We start from the raw sequence: 6,000 nt of genomic DNA, 5'->3' as shown, positions 1-6,000 counted from the left end.
GTGTATCCCTCTGCTTAATACGCCTCTCTTCTCTGTCCTTACAGTCAATGATCCATAGAGCACTCTTTAATAAAATTCCTATGTGCTCATCTCAGCCTCAGAGACTGCTTCCCAAGGAACTTAATCTTCAAAACTAGGAAGAGACTTTAGAGGGCAAAGGCTAGGGCAATTGGAAGCCCAAACATAGGAATTTGTCCACTGTTGCAGCAGGATATCCTCACTCTTGTCAATAGCTACCCGTATTTCCTTTATACCCTTTTCTGTATAGAAATGTGTATCTTTTTCCTAAAAGCTGAAAAGAAATCATATTGACATTTTTGCCTTTGGTTTGAAGTAACCATCTATATAATACGGAACACTGATACAACATGGTCTAGAAAAGATATGCAGAAACTTATGTTATTTTTATCAAAATGGACAAAATGTTACCCGATTAGAATTTATTATTGTCATATAATAATTTAAACTATGGATACTATATTCCTTCTTCATTTGGGGAGACCAGTTGTTTTAAAAGAGGGCCTCCTTTATGTTATGTTTTATCATTGCAAATAACATTTCATTCAACAATCAAAAATGCTTATAAAATCTTTTTTAAACACTATCATATAAATGTTGGGAGCATATGAGTTACCTTTTAGTTCACAGGTCATAGAACCATGAGAAGCTATGTACAAATCTGATGCAGAGAATATGTGTCCTCCAAATACCTTGACTTTGGATGAGTTAGCAAGGTGAGATGTTGATATTGTCCCTTTTGGAGAGGGATGTGTGTTCTTCCAGGGATGTTTAAGTGCTCAAAGTGGTGGATGTGGTAGATAAAGCTTTGGCCCTTCTTAATAATGGAATCTAGAAATTTAGTTGTGTATTTTTTCCTGCCTAGATAGAAAATTTCATTTCCAAGTCTTCCTTGAAGGAAGGTGTGGTCATATGATTAAGTCATGTTCAGTGTGTTGTAAGTGAAAGTTTGGTATTGGATTTCCAGAAAATCTCCTTAAAGAGTCTCAGTCATCCCCAAGGTCTGCTCCCTTTGTCCTCTGCCTCTTTCTTCAAACCTATAACTCAGACATGATGACTGGAGCTGAGACCATTCATCTTACATCTTGGACCCAGAAGATGGATGTCAGAGTTAAGATAGTGAAACAAACAAACAAAAAAACAGGATACAGTGTTGCTGATTAGTGAGGAGCCATAATATCAACCCTGTCCTGCCTACCTCTATACTTCTTTTGCATGTAAAAGAAACAATGTTCTATTTTATTAAAGCCATCACTGTTTTGGACTTTTCCACTATATATAGCTGCACTCAATCTAAATTGATATAGAACTCCAGTGGTGTAATCCTAAAATAGCCTTTTGACCTGTCATCACTCTTCCTAGGGAAGGTTAGGGGTGTGCTGCCTAGTGGCCTTCATAGTTACCAGGTACACTAAGCTTCACAGGAGATGAATTAGGCTCGAGAACTTGTAGCTTCTTATGGTCTTATGGTCCAGCCTCATCCACACTATTTCTAAAAGAAATTCCATGAAAGTTTTATAGTGAAGCAAGTTTCCTTTTATATTAGCAGAGAATATTTACTGGACAATAACATTTTGACATTTACTGGCAATTTGTGTGATGGAGAGCAAAATTACATCATTCATTACATTTCTATTGCCACTGTAATAAATTACCACAAACTAAGTGGCTTAAAACAACACAAATCTACTCTCTTACAGTTCTAGAGACCCAGATATCCCAAATGACTCTTACAAGACTAAAATCAAGATGTCAGCAGAGCTGGTTCCTTCTGGTGGCTCCAGAGGGGAGAATCTGTTCCTTGTCTCTTCCAGCTTCTAGAGGCAGCTGGCATTCCTTGGCTTGTGGCCACATCACTTCAACCTCTGCTTCTGTTGTCACATTTCCTTCTCCTCCAACTCTGACTCCTTCTGTGTCCCTCTCATAAGGATCATTGTGATTACATCAGGCCCACTTGGACAATCCAGGATAATCTCTTCATCTCAAGATCCTTAATTTAATCAAATCTGTGAATTAGCTTTTGCCATATAAGGTAGCAGGGGTTCCACAGTTCCAAGGTTTAGGATGTGGACACATTTGGGAGGCTGACTCCACTTATCTAGACATCTTGATTAGAAATCATTCAGGAAAGGTGTTTTTCTAATTTAAAAGCAACAGAAATTGTTACATATGGTTACAGTTAGATATGGTTGCCTTTTAAAAAGGCAGCTTCCATAAATCAAATACTACTATTAAAATGTTTAAAGGCAAAAACAAACTATTTGCTGAAAATATAGCAGGCAAGGTGACAAAAGTATAATATATTCAATATATGCACTATAAAATTTTTTAAAATAATAAGAAAATCACTGACTCCAATATTTTCATAAACAGTTAATTGTGCAAGAACAACAATTCACAAATGATAAAACACCCCCAAAATCTGTTCATCCTCATTAAGCATAAAATTCCAAAATAAATGGAAAGTTTTACTTTTAGAATTATGATAATCATAACAAGACATTACTAATGGTAAGAGTGCAGTTAACCAAATCTGGATGCTTTCATAACTTGCCCCTAGAAATATATGTTGGTCTTCCTTGGAAGTTATGTAGCACTATGTATCAAGAGTGCTAAAAATGTTCATATGTTCTACTCAGTAATACCACTTTTGGGAAATCATCCAAAATGCAGGAGAGCAAAAATGCTTATCTTTATCTTTATGTGAAAAACTAGAAAAACCTAAACATCCTACAATAGGAAAATGACTAAATAAATAGTGCTGTAATTATAAGATAGAATAGTATTCAGCTATTTAAATGTATGCTACTGGAAAGTATTTTTTCCTAATTCACTTGGAGAAACACCTATGGTAAGGGCAGGGAGAGCAATCTTACAAGGCAGCTGAGCAGCAGCTAAAAATCTGCTCAGAAGTCAGGAGAACATGCCTCCCCTGGACCTGATCTTTCTGAGTTTCCTTTCAAACCATTATGTGTGAAAATTTAGGTATATAGTTATCTGAGTTTATTAACACTGACTCCAATTGGCATTAAAGGGATAAACAGGCCCAAAATTCAGTCAGTTACCATTGATATGGCTCTACCAGATGTTAGAATATGAAATGCTGCACTTCTGAACTGGTTGGTGAATGACAACTAGTTGCTGCCCTGACCGGAGCCCTTGAGTACTCCCTGCATCCCTGGCCCCCTGGGATCCTTCCTTGGGACCTATCATTTTGGGATCTCTTCATTATTGAGCAACTGAAATGACCGGCACAATTGGGCTTTCAGGAAGCTGCTGGAGATATATATGTATATATATATTTCATTTCAGGACAAACTTCTCCCAAATTCTTTCCTTGACCTTACTCCAAAATAAAACTAAATCCATTTCCTTTGCTTTGAATTACTATTTACTTCATTTGCATGTTCTTTTTCTCATAAAGCCATGTAAATAAGGAGAGGATTCTACTGCTAGACAAATGCGAGTGGAGCATGCGCAGTGCAGCTCTGATAAAGCTTTATTTGGTCCAATTCCCACTGTGCTCTTAGCTACTTTCACTTCTGTAGTTAAAAGGATGTGAATTTTCCAAGTTTCTGCCTGCTTTCTATGCCTGTTTTTCACTATTGTTCCCATTGGTTTGGCTGATCTTCACAGTTTCTCCCAGAATGACTAATTTAATACTGCGATTTCTACTAACTAGCTTTCATGCCTTCCCACTTTCTGCAGAATAGATCCCCTCTATGCAGAATATCATCTATTGAACAAGGAGTATGGGAAAGCAAGATAAAAAGTTGTATATTCAACATTGTCATAACTATGCAAAATTAATGTGTTAGACTGGGTGCTCCAAAAAGCAGACTCCAAAACAGGATAAAATATGCAAGGATTAGATTAGGGGAAATGCCTGTGAGAAAAAAAATGCCAGGAGGAACTATTAGACCACAAAGCAAGTGTGATCCTGAGTGACTGCAGGAAATAGGTTGGGTGGAAGAATCCTAGAGTGCTGTGTACCACAAGAAGGTTTGGCAAGGCTCTAGGGGAGTTCTTAAGTGAAAGTAGGTCATTAGAAGTATCCTGTGTCCCTCAGAAATGGACCTACCTTGGTATTTCTGTTGTGCTCAGTCATTGGCTGGGAAGCAGAGCCTCATGGCACAAATAAGGTGATAAATCTCAACGTGCAGAACCTGGGGCTTTTGGTCAATTACACCCTTATATTTGGAAATCTACAAGGTATGCCACCTTTCTTTTCCATGTAAACCCCCTAGTCCCTCCTGGAAGAACAAGTTCATGGCTTCAGACCCTAACATTTTGCTGAGATCTGAAGCTATAGGCACATCAAAACATGTGGACATCCACAAAAGTAAAAGAGAAAACAATTTGCAAGGCAATGATGCATCCATAAATTGGTTTCATGACACAAGCAATGAGATAAACATACATATGGCACAAAAATATGAGCGTATACAAATATAGTACACACAGGTTCCTGGGATATAAGAGAAGTCAACTCTCTCCCTGCCCATGCTTCAGAGATACAAATAAACAAGACATAGGCACTCTATACTTTTTGTCTGAGTGGGAGGAAAGAAAGGAAAATACATTTATCAGGATCCTGGTTTTGTGCCAGTCACTGTGGTAAGTGGTTTCACATTTGTTAAACTTAAAATGTATGTTACTATTTTTGTCTCTTACTGACTACTCATAACAAGGTTCCAGGTAAGTGTGATTATTCCTGCTTTACAGAGGAAATAATGGGTTTCAAAGAGGTAATATATTCAAAGTTAAGTAACTTGTCTAAGGACACACATCTAGTAAATAACAGAACCACAATACATTTCAAGTCCACCAATACAGAAGTGAGGGGAGAAGGGTGTTTTCGGGTGTTGTCTATATATACATTTTTTATTGCAAGGATTTTTTTTTTTCCCCAAAGCAACTTCAGTCTTCTAATTTTTGCAGCTGAGGGTATTTTATACTGTTTTTTTGGATCAACCCTATCCACCTCACAGTATGGGATTGATTCTCTCACCAAACATACACTTTAAAGAGCCAAGGGGAAGAGCTCAGTATCAAGTCAGCATCCTTGCCCATCTCAGGCTCTCAGGTGTGGTGCCAATGACTATGATCCTTTTCTGTATCCCAGTTTCAGTAAGTGGCCCCTGCCTTGTTTACCTGTCCAGCCCTCTAGTCTTGTTGTGACTACTTTGACCCCTTCCAGTCTTTTGAAGGGTTACAGCTCTTTCCCTGAGGGACAGGCCCAATGGCTGGACCCTTTTTTAGATCTCCTGTTCTCAGGCCTCTAATTCTTTCTGCCCTTTACTTCTGTGGCCTGTTTGTGAAGCTGATCCATCCTTGTGAATTTTCTGGAATTCAGACCTTTAATCTATTACATTTCTCTGCTAATCAAAGCTTTGTTATGACATTTCTGAGTCTCGTTCCTTATGCAACAGTGACTACCATTAGCAAATACACATTTTCAAGTTGTTCTACCATCATTATTTTTTGGCTTATTAATACAGGGCTTCCTGGTATCCATCTTGTCCAAAAGAAAACCCATCTTTGGTTCAGAAATAATTATAGATATAATTTACTGATCACTTTACATATGTTAGCTCAGTTAACCAACATAAAAGATAGATATTATTACCATCTGTGTTCTTCAGAACAGGAAAAATTGAGATATGGAGCAGATTTGGTTCTCTGGAAGCAGACATCAAAATAGATTAGGGATCAACACCTGTGAAAGAAAGGGGGTGTAAGGGAGATTGGGCAGAGAAAGAAGTCAAACTGTGATATAAGCCTGACATAACTTTGGCTGACTGAACTGGAAGCTCTGGGTCAAGTATTGCCCATCGACATCCCATGTGGAGTCAAAATGGCCAGCCCTGTATACACTTTCCTTGCTCCATCACTGGATGCAGGCTGTCATGGGAAAGCATGACCTTGGACAAGGGAATCTCAGCTGAGCAGACCTTGAAGGAGCATACACCTGGATGCAGT

This window comes from Eubalaena glacialis, chromosome 6 (genome assembly GCF_028564815.1).
Source record: "Eubalaena glacialis isolate mEubGla1 chromosome 6, mEubGla1.1.hap2.+ XY, whole genome shotgun sequence".
Lineage (NCBI taxonomy): Eukaryota > Metazoa > Chordata > Mammalia > Artiodactyla > Balaenidae > Eubalaena > Eubalaena glacialis.
This window is presented reverse-complemented; position numbering follows the sequence as displayed.